The sequence below is a fragment of the Nannospalax galili genome, unplaced genomic scaffold (assembly GCF_000622305.1).
Source record: "Nannospalax galili isolate Female #2095 unplaced genomic scaffold, S.galili_v1.0 scaffold88, whole genome shotgun sequence".
In the NCBI taxonomy this organism is placed as follows: Eukaryota; Metazoa; Chordata; class Mammalia; order Rodentia; family Spalacidae; genus Nannospalax; species Nannospalax galili.
The window spans coordinates 900,173-919,264 of record NW_008358908.1 but is presented as its reverse complement, the minus strand read 5'-3'; the positions used below and the strand labels follow the sequence as shown (position 1 = coordinate 919,264).

The window sequence follows — 19,092 nt, the reverse complement described above, 5'->3', positions numbered from 1 at the left end:
GATAGATAGATAGATAGATAGATAGATAGATAGATGATAGATAGAGATAGAAGATAGAAGATGATAGATAGATGATAGAGAGATAGAGAGATAGATGATTGATAGATAGATGATAGATAGATGATAGATAGATAGATAGATAGATAGATAGATGATAGATAGATAAACTTCCTAGGTCCACCAACTAAAGAAGTTGTTTGACAAACAGTATTGCATTGTATGATGGGAGTTGGGCAGAGTAAAGCACCTTTAACAGTTTTTTAGTCTATTTCCAAAGAAAATAGGAAATAATGAACTTACTCCAGATTCCAATTCCAGAATGTCCAGAAGCTGGAGATGGTGAGGATATGTCTGTGAGGCCTCCATGTGTATCATTTCTCAGAAGGCAGCCAGCAGACCAGGCCACCTGCCAGGATATGGTTAGCACATTTATGTCAACTGGTTTGTCAGCCAGGTACCATGGCTTTTTCTGAGTCAAAGCGTCCAAACCATGGGAACATAAAACCACAATGTTAGCCAAGACAGCAATAAGAGACTTTTCTTTGTATGCCACAAGAGTGGCTCGGCAAAAAGGTGTGTAGCATACTTTGTGCATTGTATCTGGCAGGTCAGACCAGCACAGACCCTTCTGCTGAGGTGTCTCTCTTCCAGCTGCTCTGAGTTCACTTTCTGTAGAGAACAGAAAGAGTAAGAAAATGAAGACTATTTTGATATTTGTTAAGAAAGACTTCAGCCAAGTTTCCTCCTAAATCATTTTAGAGTCCTGACTGATAGGCAGAACGTATATCAAAGTAACACTAAAAATCTAGTTCTTGTCTTGAAAATTCTTAATTTATTAGTATTGAGCTAAAAGGCTTTTTTTTAGTTAATCCATCATCAGAGAAATTATATGTGCCTAAGAAGGGTAATGGGAAAAAAATGACACTGATTTGCTTAAAATATAATTTCATAATGTCAACTCTTAGTGTATGATATAGTAACTGGTCCTAGACTTGCATTCCAACTATAAACTGCTTTTTTTTTTCAAAAGAGCAATGTATACAAAACTATTTTTTTTTCAGTGCTGGGCATGGTGACACTTGCCTACAATCCCAGCACTTAGGAGGAAGAAGCAGGAGGATCAGGAGTTTCAGTTCATCCTCTGCTACATAGAAAGCTTGAGGCCAGCCTGGTATACATAACAGCCTGTCAGAAAGAAAGAAGAGACAGAGAGAAAGGAAGGGAAGGGGAGGAAGGGGACAGGATGGGAGGAGAGGGGAGAGGAGGGGAGAGGAGAGGAGGGGAATTCTTTTCAAATATGGGTTTTGTTCTACACAAGACTTGATCCATGGAAGAAAGGAACCAAATGATGAAAGCAGAATCCAAACAGACCACAGAGTCCCTTGGAATGGAGAGATAATATTGTAGTTTAGAGTGACCGGGGCAGCTTCAACTTGCAAGTCAGGGTATCAGAAACAAGAGAATTGTCTAGAAAAAGAGCTCCAGAAGTCTGCATAGGTGGTCCCTGGAGAGTCTGGCAGAATATCTAGTACTGTATATGTGTAGTAAGACACTGTGAGGCCATGCAAAGAATAACCATGCCTGACAAAATGACCAAGGAGCTGCAGGCAGAATAATTCCCTGAACTTCTGCAGGCCTGGGAATCATCCAGATTCTAACAAACAGTGGTAAAGGCATCATACTGAACAAGTGGGACATTCAGGAGAGACTGCTGAAGCATTAGGGCTCAGCCATGCCACATTGAGGGTGCTGCAGAGCTGGACTAAAAACAAACCTCAAAAGGATCAAATTGATCTGCAAGCAGCTTAACTGTCTGACAAAATTAAGTCTATCCATCCTTAATCTATCCATTCCAAAATCAGCTCCAAAAAGTGGTATTCAGAATACCAAGCATCTTATCCAAAAACAAAGTCATCTTGGTTTGTTTAAAAAAGAGTAATATGGGACCTATAGCCAGGGAAGAAAAGCAGTCATTACAAACATGCACAGAAATGATGGTGATGACTCTTGAGGACTTTATGAGTGATGCTATATGCATCTAAGAACTTAAAGTAAAACACAATAAAATTAGAGCAACTGTAGGTATAAAAGACATAAAACAGAGAACTACATGAAATAGTACCTGAATTCTTTTCAACATTAAACAAAAAGGAAAAAAATCTGCAAATCTAAGAACAACACAGCTCAGTGTAAATATAAAGAGAAAACATTAGAGCTTCAGAAGATACAACAACACCTTCTGGCCTCCACAGGCACCCGCATTCATGTGCACACACAGAGAGAGACACAAACAGACACACATAATTTAAAAATAAACCTTGGGGCTGGAGAGATGGCTCAGGTCTTAAGAGTACCAACGGCTCTTGCAGAGGACCCAGGTTCAATTCCTAGCATCCACATGGCAGATAAAAGCTATCTGTGACTCCAGTTCCAGGGGATCCAACACCCTCTTCTGACCTCTATGGGCATTGTGTGGCACTGTACTTACATATATGCAAGCAATATAGTCATACACATAAAATAAAATTAATAAAAATTTAAAAACAAAAAATTTAAATCTATAATTATGGTTTAAGACAAGAGTGATAATGCATTATGGGATTGGCATGACAATATCACAAATAATTGAATGGGAGAGATGGAGCATATAATTTTAATATTCTTGCATTATATATAAAGAATAACATATTACTTGAAGATAGAAGAAATTATATGGAGACAGACACAGTCAATGCTATAATGACCACCAATAAAGACAAGTTATTTACTGTTTTTAAGAAATACTCCTCAAAAATACTGAAACAGACGTTAACAATGAAAGAATGGAAGATACACATCATGCGAATACTAATCACAGAAATGTTAAATGTTAACATTTAAAGTTAACAGAAATGTTAACTTCAGATAGAGTAGATACCAGCTCAAACAATAACAAAGAGAAAGAGATAGGTACACTGATAGCAAAGGTCAATTTTCAAAAAGACATAAAAATTCTAAGAATGTACGTATCTAATTACAAAGCTTCAAAATATATGTAAAAAGGGCTAGAGAGATGGCTCAGCTATTAAGAACACTGGGGTTCAGTTTCCAGCACCCACAAGGCAGCTAACAACAATCTGTAACTTCAGTTCCATGGGATCTGACACCCTCTTCTGGCCTCCGTGGCCACTGCACAACATAAGCACACTTACATGCAGACAAAACACTCATACATAAAACAAAAATAAATAAATATGTGCGTAAAAAAACTGACAGAAAGGAAAAATAAGCAAACCTATGAGTATATGAAGACTTTAATATTCCTCTTGCAGAAACTAATAGAAAAAATAGATTTTTTTAATCAGTAAAATTATAGCAGATCTGAAATTTTTAATCGAGCAGCATGACTTAGTGGATATTTGCTTTTAAACACTACAAACAATATGGACGGATGCACAGATCATGCAAGTACAAATAGGACAGCCATCATGAAAATCCATCCTGGATCATGAAGGAAAGCCCAATACATTTTAAAAATTAAAGTCATACAGAGTGCAGATATGTGTGTGTGATTTATTTTAGTGATGCTATTAAAATATGGTATTTTTATTTTGCACATCTCTAGACATTCAGCAATTTCTACTGAGTTTTATTTTCATTTGATAATTCACATCTTTCATTGGTTCTCACTATGCAAATTAAAATCACCTAACTAAAATTTATGCACAAAGTATAAAATAGGTTCTTTCCACAAAAAAGTCACTCCTCAGTCTCCTTTTCTCTTTGGAACAGTCATGTTTGCTCATGTCTTTCAAAGTTCAACATACCACAAGTTTACTTCCTCCCTTCCTTCCCTGCCACTTCTACTCCCATATTGTGTGAATTTTCATGCCAGCTTTACTCATAAGGTCAAGAACTGTAAACAACATAAATGTCAATCAAATGGAGAATGGATATAGAAATTATAATACATCCTTACAATGGACTATTACTTAGCAATAATGTTACTATGTACAATCAAATGATTATACTACAATATGACTTTGATACATCTCTATGTGTCTGTGACTTGCTTGGAATAAACAGAAAGGCAGCGAAAAAATACTGCATGACTTCCAGGGCAAAGTTAGAGAAATGCTGCCCTTGCCTTATTGGTGCTAACACTAGAACTCCAAACATTATAACTCCCTGAAGCTAGCATCATGCTTGGAAGAAACCCAAATAGCCCAAATGAAGAAGCCTGAGACTATATGGGGGGAGAGGCTAGAGAGAGAGAGAGCAAACCAACCAGAGCCTACCTGCTACAGGCACCTGCTGTACTAGGCTCCCACAGCCCCTTACTTACAATCCCATGGAAAACCATCCAAAATCACTCATGATAGTTCTTCCAAAATGTTTGTACACAGTTAGTATACAAAAACTGTGGGATTAATTTAATGTGCAGTAAGGATAACAGAACTATACTCTCAACAATACAGTACTACATTTGATTCAGGGCCCAAAATCAGTGGAAAAGGGGAGAGGAATACCAGAATTCTTTTAAGTGAATGGAGAATGGGGCTGGAGAGATAGCTCAGCAGTTAAGAACACTGACTGTTCTTGCAAAGGACCTGGGTTCAATTCCCAGCACCCACATGGTGGCTAACAACCACCAGTAGCTCTGGTTCCAGGGGAATCTGACACCTTCTTCTGATCTCCATGGGCATTGCATGACAGGGGTACACTTACACACATGCAGGCAATACATTCATAGACATAAAATAAAAATAATAAACGAAAATTTTTTAAGTGCATGAAGAACCACCCCACTCCATTTGCCCTCACTGACCAGAGGTAGAAATCAGCACACCTTCGGCTTTGAGGACACTATTCACATGCATTGGCTCCCTGCTATCCTAGAAAAGTGGCACTGGTTTAAATTAATCCCCATTGAGATAATCTCGCTCCTTTTCAGGAACAGTAAGAGATAAATGGTTTAACCCACCAGTAGGACACACTTCTCTTTTTCTGGGCCCTTGTCTCTTTGTAAGGCTACTGGGGAAAAAAAAAATGAATTTTACTCCAACATCTATGGGTAAGCCATATTGACCTAAACCAAAGGCACTTCTGAAACATGGGTTTGTCTCTTTTTTAGTGAAGATTCATGGTGTGCATTATTATGTAAGACATGGCAGGAGACCAGCAGCTCGCCCAAACAAGACTTTGAAAAATACTTCCAGTTCAAAACACCAATCTGGTTGCAGTGCATGTTAAGGGGATGAACTGAGCTCCAGGGAGGCCTATTCACTGGTAGGAATAAGCCCTCCTGTGGCAGATAATGAGCAAGCTGCCTTTCCCCCAGTCCAAATCCATCTCTGCTGGGCAGTGACCATGAAATAATTTGAAAAACAACAAGAAAAAAATGTAGCCACAAGGAAATACACACACACACACACACACAGAGAGAGAGAGAGAGAGAGAGAGAGAGAGAGAGAGAGAGAGGCACCCACATTGACTGTTCTTATTCACTAGTCAGGAAAATGGTACAAATACAAACTAAGCCTGTGCCTGTGTTTAGTTTAAAGTGGGTGTTTATTTTCCAGTTTCCATAGGAAATAATTGAGCTAGCATTATCTTCCAAAAGTAAATACCTTTATGCAAAAGTCCCTGAAACTATTCCCAAGCCAAGATTCCTGCTTCAGCCTCCTGTTGCCCTCACGCCTCCAAATTCTCACATTGCGGTCCAAAGCCGAAGATTATCAACAGAGGGGCATGGCCTCACTTCCTCCCCCTGCTTTCTGGAAGTTAAATTAATGTCTTCTGTGTCGCTCTTGCCAGATCCTACTGCTCGAGATGGGAGATTAAATCAGATGAGAAGTCAGAAACATGAGGACTTCTGGAGGTTTGGCCTTGTCAGTTCCTCTTGACCCAGGACACTTTATGCAAACCCTAACTAGGTCTTTTCTGGAAAATATAAGACAGGAGGTCTAGAGTTACTTTCTGTTGTATTTCTGTGAAGCTCTGTGAGTTTTGTGTGACTGTGTTTTCAATAGTATTTCCCCAAACATTATTGTGTTCTGTTTGCTTGCCCCAATAAATTTTCCCTTCGGCAACATCATGATCTTTTAACATCATTTGTCTAAGCTTAAGAGAACCCAATATTTTAAATGTGAATGGAATGATCACTAAGTATTTTTTCATCATTAAAGCCTTCGTTTTCTAAGCACTATCCTTTTTGGAAATGAAGTAAACTGACATTTTTTTGAGGGGACAGGTCTAGAGATCTTCTTTAACCCCCAAATCTCAGACACAGAAATGTTTACACAGGCCATTGGCTCTGAGTCAAAAGACCTGAATTTCCTTTGTATGTCATCACTCTAACCACATTTTGACCTGGATAGGTGCATATAAATGGAGAAAACATGACCAGCTACAGACTCATACTCATAAAAAGATTGAATTATTGAAAATATACGAAAGCAGACCTGAAAGGAATCCAGACTTCCCATTCTTAACAGGAATTAAGCTCATGCACATTAAAGATCAGTTGTTGAAATTACTAGGGTGATTGCAGAAAAGTTAGCAAGAATTTTTATCATTACATAAAGCACACATTCTGGGTTTGCTCAGTGCACTCACTGCATTTGAATTCTAGCCATACGACAAATCTTGAGGCCCTTATGTGTCATTAGAACATAAAACACTGTGCATATCAAACCAAAAGATAAACTGGCAAAGACTCTTAGGCAAAGGAAAAAAAGTATTCCAAGAAAGTATTCAGAAGATGATGAGAAGTTGTACTTAACCAAAATATCAGAGAAAGGCCAAAACAATAAATGGAACAATTATCCATCCAATGAAGTAAAAGGCAAACGTTAAAGGTAGGACTATACAGTTGCATTATACCTGCCACTGACCCAAACCACCCTGGGTTCATTAGGGTATGCTATCCCACTCATGTGGTTCAAGGCCAGTTAAGCATGCCCTACAATTTATTAATTCAGCAAGGCTCCAGTATATTGATACTAAAACACTAATACTAGCCACTATTTCCATGATTTACTGACAGCTCCTGACTTGTAATTCCAACTCTTACTGGCTGTGACGCTGAGAGGGACAGTTCTTTAGTTTCATTATTTATGAAGACACATGTTAACACCTCTCTTTGAGAGCTTTATGATGATAAAATGAGATAATACATATGCAGTGTGTGGCTCACACTTTATTGACAGGTGGTGTTGTTCTTCTTGTTACTTCAACATAAGCCACTATATCTGTCTATATTCACCTGTTCACAAATGCCCAAAATCAGACACAATTTGTGCTATTTCTCCTCCCAGTGTTTATAATTTATGACATAAATTATGAGGTCTCCTTTTCCAAGGTATAACTTCAACTAAGACCTTTTGTGTGTGGTACACTTCCTTAGACTCTCTGGGTATGTCATGGCATCACAAAAAGAGGAAGGGATATGCATAAAAAATAATTACTTACTCACCACAGGCCAAATTGCTATTCTAATTTGAAAGGTAAAAAAACAAATACTTGTAATGGTTAAGTAACTTGGCCTGGATGTGAACTAAGTCAATGACAGAACCAGCCTTCATATTTGGATCTATTCAACTCTAAAGACCGTGCATTTCCCATTCTGTTCAGCCTCCAAGTTTAGTGTCTTACCATAGTGTCATGAACTATAGTTATAAGAAAATGAGACCGCTGTTTACTCTCTGTCATGGCTAGATTTTAAATCAAGCCTGAGAACATAAAACTTATGACCTCTGAGTCTTAAATAAAAACCCACTTGAATTAAAACAAAATAATGGAAAATGCCTTGATAATAATATTTGAAAAATCTCCAGAATGTGAGATTTTAACTTGCTTTGCTTGATGGAATGTCCCTGTGCAGAAATGGAAGGAGGTCTGTGAGTGTCTAAGCAGTTTTTCTAGAGTGGAATTCATGAGTCTAAAGCTGTTTGTTTTCTCATCCTGATCACCAACCATAGTTTTATCTGACATAAATATCCCTTTATAAAGTTTGTAAACCTTCCGCCCCAAAGTATTACGATTCAGACTCAATTTTAAGTGGAAAACAAATTTGTTTCATTCTTTCAATGTATGAGTCATGGAAGGTAAAGAAAACTGCTTGGCTGCACCTTTTCTAGTCTCATAATGTCTGGCTGTGGACACTTTTCCCTGTGCCACGTTCGCCAGTACCTGCCTCATGCCAAGGGCTAGCTAGCTTTAAAGGGTACGCAATGAATCTTCCATAAAAGTTTGTTCAAGGAATAAGTGAATGAAACCTGTCTGCCTAAAACAGCAAAGAATCAAAATCATTCCTTCTTGGCCCCTCATACAAAGCCTGGCCTTTCTTTATCCAGTCTCCTGCCTACTGCCTGACATCTCCCAGCTCATGGGTCAAATGCAGTCTCAGGTTTCCATCTGCACAGTCATGGCGCCCTACAGGTCCTAAGAGGATCAAACTGATGAGATGGCCAAGAGCTGACAAGTCATAGTAGATGCCCCTGTGCCTTTGAAAACAGGTCGGAGAATGTGTCAGACTTTTGTCCTTGGCCACAATCCAATCACATGGGGAGCTTTAAAAAAAATAAACTTATACCTCACTCAAGTTAAATCAGAATTTCTAAGGCACAAAATGAAGCATACCATTTAAATGTAATCTGAAGATACAGACAAGATGAAAGGTCGTGAGGCTGAAGAGGGTGCCAGGAAGGAAGCACCCTGACCCCATACAAGGGAGAGAGAAAGCACATTGCTCTCCTACAAGAGAAGCAGAAAACCTACTCTGAAGAGCTACTGACACCCAACATGATGCCCTTCTCAGACCTGTGGCCCTCACTGCTGACTAGGCTCCACATCCTCCTGCCTCTGAGGGGTTCTAGAGCAGGCTAGGTTTCTTTATGCATGAGAAATGGGAACCTGCCCCAGATGCCTTACTCATTTAAAACAGCTACCCTCTAGACCATGCTCTCCAACAACTATCCCAGCCCAGTCTTCATAGGATTATGCTATCCTCACCCTCCTACTGGAGATTCAGAGTGGCAAGCCCCAAAAGTACACTGGTGGATTGTGCATGGTCCATCGATAGCATGGTGGAAATACATAAATTTCTTTCAGTAAGTCCAAAGGCAAGCTAAGGGATGGAGAATAACCAGAGAACCTGCATCTGTCCTCCATATTATGAGAGAGTCACTTTAAAAAATGCCTCTTATACCTAACATGATATAGGAAACACCTTCAAACATACACAAACACATACTCAGGTACATGATACATGTAGAAGCTATGACTCTGTTCTAGTTTCCTTTATGTGGCTAAGATAAACTATTCTGACCAAAAGCAATTTAGAGGAAGAAAGATTTCTTTGGCTTACAATTCCAGGTCACAGTCCATCACTGAGAAAAGTCAGGGCAAGAACTTAAGCAGGAACTTGAAGTGGGAACACTGCTTGCTCGCTTGCTCAGGCTCAAGCAAAGCTAGCTTCCTTCTATAGCCCAGGTTCACCTGCCTCGGGCGTGGTACCACCCATAAACAGGCTGAGCCTTTCTACATAATTAACAATCAAGACAATCCCTCACAGACATGCCCATAAACCAACCTGATAAAGACACTCAACTGAGACTCTTTCTTAGAAGTGGTTTTAGGATGTGTCAAGTTGGCAGTTAATGCTAACTAGGACAGCCCCCTTAAGTCACAGCCTAATCACTATGAACTGAAAGTTTGCATGCTCCCAAAATTCATACATTGAAGACCCAATACCTAGAGTGTTAGATTTGGATGTGAGGCATCTAAGAAAGTAATTAAGGTTGAATCAGCTCATAAGGATGAGGTTCTGTTCAGACAGAATTAGCAGCCTTCACTCTCCCCCCTCAGCCACCACCCTAGCCCTGTGAGGACATAACAGGACTAGGCAGTGATCTGCATGACAGGAAAGAAGCCCTCACTAGGAATTAACTCTGCCAGTTTAGTCTGGAAATTTTAGCCTCCAGAATGGGGTTGGAGGAGACAAATTTCTGTTTTTTAAACTACCCAGTCCAGGGTATTTTGTTACAACAGCCCAAGAAGATTCAGATACCAACCTGAAGCAAATCACAATACCCTCCAGCCTCAGTTTCCTCATCAATGAAAGAGATAAATCCTACCTCTTCAGAAATAGCAAGTGAGGTAATACATGTTTGAAGAGCTTTGCAAATAGTATAATATTAAATAAGCAATAAATCACTCATTATTTTCTTCCTCTGTGTTCTCATATTTTCATCTTTGCATGAGCCAAGTACTTGCACCATTGTACTTTGATTGAACTATTTCTGTCTACCCTAACAGATTCCAAAGTCCTTATGGCCAGGAACCAAGGTTCATTCATCTTTACACCCCTGATGCCAAAAGATCATGGAACAATCCCCAGGAGGCATTAGATACTTTGTGTCCCCTAACACTTCTGTACCCACTTCCATCACTTAGCATAAGGCTAAGTGTTTCTCTAACCAACTAGAGTGTAATCCCTCAGAGAGTAGAAACTACATATTACCTTTATTGTATTCCTAGTGACTGGTTCAATGCCTGGCACCTGTATGAACTCTATGAAAACCAAAGAAAAGGAAGAAAAGGACTCATTTCTTAAGGATTTTTCATTGTTGAATTTTAGTGCTCACAGCTGCCCTGCATTCATTCAGTCTACCATCTCCAGTGGAGCAAACTGCTCCTTATCCCACCGAGTCATTTTCTCAAGGCTCCTAAAAGGTCCCAGCTCTTTTATCCTATTGCAACCAGAAAAGTATTTGAATACTCTACTTTATTGTACAAATCAATATTATCTCCCAGAGAACCAAGACTAGTCATTTACACCAATAGCAGTTGCTATGCAACCACCCTCCAAGGCTTAGTTGTTAGACTCAGAGCTAAGGCACTGATATTTCCCACCTGGAAAGGGCAATAATTTCTAAGGGGAAAGTACACCATTATGCAGAATTACTCAGTGTTCTTATAAAAGAAAATTTAACAACATCACAAAAGGATATGCACATAAAACCTTGTATCAATAAATGTGCATAGTTAGCTACAAGACTCCAAACACAAGTTTTATGAATATTTATAAGTTATATGTTTATATATATTATATAATTGATAACTGTGTTTCACATTTATTAGAGAGTAAATATAATTTGTTTTCCTTCCAAAGAAGTTCCAGGAAGATGACATTCTTCGATTTATTTTGTTTTGCTCTGTTTTGTTTTGCTCCTGGTGCTTGGGATCAAGCCCAAGGCTCCGAGTTTGCAAGGCAAGTGCACTCATTCCATTTATTTCATTCTTTTTTACAGAAGTAAACTTAAAATTAGTTTCTATTTTCTTAAGACAGAAAACCTCCTCAGAAAATAAGGGAAATTGTTAAAGAAAAGATAAGCCTATATCAAATAGCCTACATAAAACCACTATTAGCTCTTGCAATATAACCTTCCAGATGTTTATATATGGACATTTATCTGTATAAAATACCAAAGTGAGAACAAAAATGTAGTTTGGATACTTCCTTACTTTAAAACTTCATAGCATCCTATGTATATCTTTCTGGCTCAACAAATGTCACCATTTTTAACAGTACATGATATAATAGCATTTAAATATACCACAATATGATTATTTATTTGTTGTCTGCTTTTTGCAATGATAAATAATGTTATAAAAATTGTAATATGTACTTCTCTGAAAATTCATCTACTTGTTTTAATAAGGTTTATTTCGTGGACCAGGTCAAAGAGTATATACTTACTTGAATTAAGTCAGTTAGAACATCCACAAATTTTTTAAAAATTAATAGTAAGTGTTCGTACCCCAGAGGAAGATATTAAATCATTACAAGCTTAGTAAAATTTTGGATCAATTTTAAATTGCTTAAAAACAATAACTCAAGGCTTTTGAGGATATAATAAGGTAAGATAATTTGCTTTCCCCTCGCTTTGTTGTATAACAATGCATTTTACATCCTCCAGTCAGGGCTTATCTAGTACATTCCTCTTTTCTATCATAAAGCCTCCCCACTCTTCTGCCTACATTGGAGTTACTGCCAAGCAGAAGAGGTAGTGACCAACGTGCTTGTGATAGCAAGCTCTGTATCAGTGGCATCTGCTTATTCTTATTAGTAATTACCAATGTATCCCTACAATCCCAACTCAAGCCCTGATCCAGAAAGGCTATTCAGAAAATTTTTCTAATGCATACACCATGATGATTTTTTATTCAATCTATTACAATTAACATTTAGTCCTTTTTCATTGGAGAGGTGAAAGCCCATTACAACAACCTAGAAGGTTCTAGATCAAGGGCTGGACCCTGAATGAAAAAAAAGAGTCCTTGCCTGGTTCAGCTGTTAAGTTGCTTTGTAATTGATGTTTCTTTTTCAGTTCCTCCTCTATAAAATGGGGACAAAACCTATACTGCTCACAGATTTCATACAAAAACAAGACAGAGAATACAATGTGCAGCTGTGCTTAGAAATGGCCCCTAATTGTGAAAATGTAAGATGTTGTCTCGAACATGCGCAGTCCTTTCCACAACCCTTGGTGCCCCAGTCATGGGAAGGATCAAATAGGGATAAGAAGGAAGGAGAAAGAAAATTGGTTCAAGGTGTATTCGCTGGATGAAGGGAGGAAGCACGAGCTGCCCAACCACTGGAGCTGGTTCCTGGTCATGTTATTCTATACTTTTAAACTCCCACACATACCCTACTGTCTGCCAAAATACATAAACCTCTTTGAATTACACGCCTTCTCTTACAGGAGCAATTGACTACAGTTGGATGTGATTTTCCTTTGTTTGTTTTAATTTATAGATGACCAGGAATGCGGCCTGCCTCCTCTCATTTAAACGCCCACCACTCTTCCATCAGAGTTGCTTGCTCTTCTGGGGTCTTAGTTTTCTGATACTTTTTTTTCTTCTAAGAATAGTTGTGGTTAGAGGCAGCTTCAAGCACACCCCCAGATCCTTGGGCTTATTAAGGGCATTCCTCAGCTCTCAGACTGTAGCTGTAAATCACTGGACCAGGAAGCGTGAGTGGGGTGTGGAGGGCAGCTGGAGAGCCTTCAGTTGACTTCAGAAGGGGTGCATGGGTCTCCTTCCAGGATGACAGCCCCCATAAAGGAGAAAGGGCTGAGGCACATGAGAGCAAAAACACCAAGACCTATAAATGCACTTTTCATCTCTCAGCCGGCACCTGTTTTGTTGCAGACTTTGTGAGCAAGATAAAGAACCAACTCTGCTCAAAGAAAAGCATCTCAGCTTAGACTTTCTCACTTAAAAGCCTCAAGAATGACTTCTGTCATACTCCCCTCCCAATCAGAAGGAAACTCTTGACTGAAGCAATTACATGATCGTATCTCATTCCTGAGCAGAATGATGGAGCCACAGTGTGTTTTCCTGACTTTACTATAAGTAAAGGACGGTACTTCTAAGATTGGCATGTTCCAAAGTTGATAAGATGTGTGCAACCCAAACCAAAAGAGTGTATGAGTGACCGAGAAGTTCGTTGTTCTTTCTCCTGGAGAGTCCCGGGACATATTAGCATGCTGAAGTCCTGTGATCAAAAGTATGATCTAAATTATAGCGTTTCTCAAATTTGCTTGACCACCACTGTTGTTCCTGAACGACATCTATTAACATTCTGCAGAAAGCCCTGCCTTCCAGAAAGAAAACCTGCATTTGGCTGTTTCAATTCTTTTTGGTCTGAAGAGAAAGACAAATATGCTTCCACAGAAAATCTTCTCACTGTATGATTCCCACCAGAATGGTGCTAACCTTCAATGAACTTCAGTTCCTGCATCAGGAACAGTGTCATTTATTCTCAACTATTTCCTTGACCCCATGGCCACCTTCCACTACCTCTTAACTTTCTTCTGCCACATCTGAGGGAAAGCTAGCCGATAGCTTCACACAACCACATGGTGGACAGCAAAACAATTAAAATGGAGACCAGCCAAAGAAGTCTGTGAAGCAGATGATAATATCAAATATACATTCAGCACATTTTTATGTGGTTCTTAAATGGAAAAGAAAGATTTCTCTACTTTTAAACCTTCTGTTCATAACTTTTAACAAATGGACTTCTTGGAATAAGCAATCTAAGGCTGGAAGGGGGGAAAAAACTGTACATAAAATGTGTTTTAATTAAAGAGAGTATCCCAAAGAAAAAGTGTCAGGCAACTTGCAAGGCCCAAATGTGGACTGAATGTAGGTCTATTTATAGACAGTCATTCACAATGTATTGTTGAATGATAAGGCAAATTGCAAAATAATATAAACATTTTGTAAATGCATCAGACTCAGTGTTTGTTGAAAGACTAAAGTCATAAAAGGAGACTAAGAATTTGTACCAAGTCATCAACTCTTTCTCTTCCTCATCCTCCCCATCTGTCACCCATCCTCTTCCTCCTCCTCTTCCCCTCCTTTTCCTCTCCTTCTTCTTTTCTAGTGTTTCTCAAACAAAATGACATTTATAAAATAAAAATCATTTTTCATGTCTATGTATGACATACATGTATGTGGGGGTGTGCATACATGTAGATGTGGCTGTCCAAGATTGATGTCAGGAATCTTACCTGGTTATACTTCTCCCTTATTATTTTGAGGCAGAGTCTCTTAATCAAGTCACAGCTCACTGGTATACTTAGTATCACTAGCCAGCTTGTACCATAGATCTTGTCTCTGTCTCCCAGGTTCTAGCATTACATGAGTTCCTTGGATCCAAACCTTTGAGCCATCTCCCCAAGGCCCTAAAAACAATATTTTTAATGTTCTAGTACACCACCCATGTTATCTGCAGAGAAATATTCAAGGATGGCAAAAATAGTCCTCCTCACAGGGAGAAGGAATTATGTCCATAGACTGTGGATCACTAGAAGTAAAGGAAGGGACAATGGCCTCCCAGCAATTAGTGACAGATACACAAGGCACAAGTGTTTGCCATGGACAAGATAAACTATAGTCATGATTCTAAACACTGGGGACAAGCAGTAGGTCCTAAGTCAGAATAAGAAAGCTACAAATAAGTTCCCCAGTCTCTATACTCAGCACAAAGTCACCAGCATAACTCCCTGACACACAGTTCACTAGAAGAAATTCTGGACCTCTTTCAGAATTTTCTTTTTCAACCAGTCCAGAGAATTTCCAGGACTGTAATTCAACTGTCTACTACTTGGTAAGTCTTTGGGTTGAGTTTCTTTTTAAAAAGTATTTTATTTAAAAAAAAAAGTATTTTATTTATTATTTTTACTTTATGTGTATAAGCTTATTGCCTGTATGTATGTAAGTGTACCTGTGTCATGCAATGCCCCTGGAGGTCAGAAGGGGGTGTTGGGTCTCCTGGAACCAGAGTTACAGATGGTTGTTTGCTGCAATATGGGTGCCAGGAATCAATCCCGAGTCCTCTGCAAGAGCATCTAGTGCTCTTAATTGCTGAACCATTTCTCCAGTCCTGGGTTGAGTTTCTTAAAGAGTCATAAAGAGGTAGGTTGTCACATATGTGATGATGGCCTCCACCTGCTCTCTGCTGTCTTGCTCTGCTGAACACTTTTCTTCATCACCCATAGGCTATTGAACAAGTTACCTTGAAAGCACCCAGTTGACTCAGTTCATCTCTCCCTCCACATTGGCCAGGGGGAAGCATTTGCTGTCTTTCTTCATACCTCTCACCTCATAGCAGTGGCAATTCAGTGAGTCCCTCTGGTTCCCACATCTTTACCATAGCCCCAATTTCCATGAGTGGATGAAGTGGCAGGCACAAGGAAGGGATCAGGGGCTTAGAAAGGAGGTCTCATGCTGGTGCAAGGGGACTGAGGAAAAAAATCATGTGATGCCTATGGGCTCCAAGGCTTTCAAATATCAAATAGCAATTCCTAAAGAAAGGTGAATAAAACGCCTTTTTAATCAACGACTAAACAATCTGCTTCAATTCCTTGAGAAAAAGAATGTGAGAAAGCACCAATCAATTAAAGATTATATGTTTACCCTACTGAAAGATTACCATAATTTTGGAAAAATGCTATGGTATGTAAGTACTCATACTTTTCAATGTGCCCAATGTAGACTAGTTTTTTTCTCTTTGTCAAACTGTTTACTAAATTTTGTATTTGCATGATGTCTCATTGCATCCTACACCACCAGGATTCAGGGAGGTGGTAAAGCAGGCAATGTTGAATTTCAGTATTTCAAATTTCATTATCTCAAAAGTACCTGCTGCTCTACCCTCATTCTTGAATGACTGCCAAATGGATCACGTCCCCACTGGAGCCATCGGTTCCATAGCCAAAGCTGGAGCATAACTGCAGACACTTTGTTGGTCATGCCTTCTCGGTAGGTAGCATCAACATAACCATAGATATATGAGCTCCCAGAGCCTCCAACAGCCAAGCCCTGCCTTACTATCACACCTCCCAAGAGAACTGAGTACACCTTCCCTCCATTTTGAGGGTCACAGCCTGCAATGATGATTCCTGCCATCAGGTCTTCTCAGTACTGGTAACATCTCCTTAAAGAGGCTGGCAGCTGTCATACCAGTGGAGGCTTATTCAGTTCAAAATTGTGGAAACCAAGCTGGTGATAGTATCACCTACTGCCTGTATCAGCAGTTGAGCCTGAACAGCAGCAGAAAAGACAATCATGAATAGGAGTCAGTTTGTCTGCCACTGGATGGGAGATGTAGGACCCAGGAGTGGTTCTGGAGTCCATTCCCAGAACTACATCCCCGTTAAATTGCACAGCCATAATTGTGGTCCCTGTGGAGACTTCCTGGTTTTCCTCATCTGGGGTAATGGCCTCCAGCCCTAGGCCAGTGCAGGTCCACCATCTTCCTTCTCTACTGCTGCCACAAAGCAACTCCCTTAATTTGTTTGATTTTTTTTTTTTTTTTTTTTTGGTCTTTTTGAGACAGGGTCTCCGTGTAAACCCAGCTGGCCTGGAACTCACTATATAGACCAGACTGGCCTCGAACTCACAGATAGCCACCCACCTCTGCCTCCTGAGTGCTGGGACTACAGGCCTGTGCCACCACCATTTTTTTAATGGAGAAAAAATTTCAAATTCCAGTAATTGTTGGTGAGAAAACACATGAATAGATTTAGGGTCTGTGTTAAGATATCGCGTGTGTAATCCATCGTGACTGAGTAAATATTTTGCTCACATTGCATTGTCAATTGAAATACATATGACAGTTTTTACTCTGAGTGAAAAAAAGAATTAAAGAACTACACAGGTAGATACACCTTCTATTCTAGAAAGCAGGAAAATCTTGGTGCTGAGGTTTCTCTCCAGCCCAACTAATAGTCAAAATATCACAGGGACACGGGCATGTGGAGGGAGTGCTTCCCATATCTACCTGGTTTCCCCTTCTCCCAGGAACATTTCTAAGTTCTTGTATATAAAAACTTTAGATAAAATCCAGTATCATTTAGAAATAATAACAGCAAATATTTGCTTGTAGTTTCTGTTTTGTATACATTGAGGATAGGTTGTTCTTTGTTGTTGTTTTTTTTAAGCATCTTTATTTTCTTATGGAGGTTTTTCGTCATTGTTATTTGTTTGGTTAGTTGGTTGGTTGGTTAGTTGGTTGGTTGGTTAGTTGGTTGGTTGGTGCCTTTTGGAATTTGTTCTCACTAGGTAGCCCAGTCTAACCTTGAACTTAAGATCCTCCTGCCTCGGGCTCCTGAGTGATGAAATAACAGCCGTGTGCCACTGTGCCTGGCACACTAAGAACAGTTTTGACTCTACTTTCATCACCTACTATATCTTATATATTTTCTCCCTGTTTAGAAAATGAATGAAAACCTGATTTTTTAAATAGTAGGATAGTATGCCATCTTATATGGAGCTTGATAATTTATCAAGCCACTTATTATTTAACATTTAAGTTATTTCTATTATGTTGCTGATGCAAATATTAATTAAATACCATGGAATTTATATTTTCCCTTCATCTGGGTTGATTTCTTTAGTAATTACTAAAAAATAATTACTAAAATTATCAAGAAATAAAAAAGCAATTGGCAAAGGTAAAGTGATCAGATCTGAAGTGATTTTAAATTTTTTTCTTATTTAATATATCCTTTTATAAAAACTCAATTTAAAAATAAATAGAATTAAAAGAAAAATTCTCATATCTAATCCCATTATCATCCCAGGAGTTAAGCTGAGTTAATTCATTCATTTATTTCTTCCTTTGAATCTTTTAGTAATAACATTTTCCAATTTTCAAACACACATTCTCTGAATGACTCACAGACCTTAGGAAATACTATACTTATACTTTTATAATAGCAAAAGAAGACAATTCAAGCCAGTCAATGAAAGAGTTACATAGGACTAAGTCTAGGAAAGTTCTGAACATGAAACTCCCGCCTCTTGGTGTTGAAAGACTGAAGATATTTGAAGAGTACTGCCAGCCAGGGAATCTTAGACTTACTTCAGTGTCCAGAGTTTTTATTGCAGTTTCATTATGTAGGCATGAGTGATTGAATCATTGTCCCCACTCTCAATATCTAGCCCTCTCTCCCCTCAGGAATTGGAAAGAGATGAAGGTTAGTATCAGGTGGTTTAAAGCCCAAGCAATCTAATCATGTGGTTGGTCTTTCTGGTGGGACTAGCCCCTATCCTAAGTTATCTTATTAGCATACACTGCCACTTGTGGTCTGAGGAGTCCAACATGGCCCTCATTTGGGAAATTCCTAGGGTTTAGAAGTTACCTCCCAGGAACCAGGAGGCCAGCCAAACCTTTTATTGCACATTTTTAATTTAGATCAGTATATTACACATTAAATTATTTTATTGCTATCTTTAATATTTATATCAAGGAAAGCATCCATCTTTTCTCTATTTAACAAGTAACATAAAATGTTTAATTTATTATAGGCTAAGTATAAAACATAAACTATGATTTCTCAACAAATGGATTTTTAAATGTCTTATATCATATTTGAAGATGGTCCAAGTATTTATGAAGCTATGCACTAGATTTATGTTGAGTTTTGTGGTATTTTTTTAAAAAGCTGTTGTGATTCCCCATTTGAAATTCTCATATTTTATATTTGAAAAAAATTTAAAAACTTATTTTTATGATTTTTTATTTTGTTTTAT

The 19,092-nt window shown here is 38.7% G+C and overlaps 1 pseudogene; it reads right to left on the bottom strand.

The window, feature by feature from the left end:
- Positions 1-16,182: 16,182 nt before the first annotated feature.
- Positions 16,183-16,776, bottom strand: LOC103725280 (annotated as a pseudogene).
- Between the last annotated feature and the right edge of the window lie 2,316 nt (positions 16,777-19,092).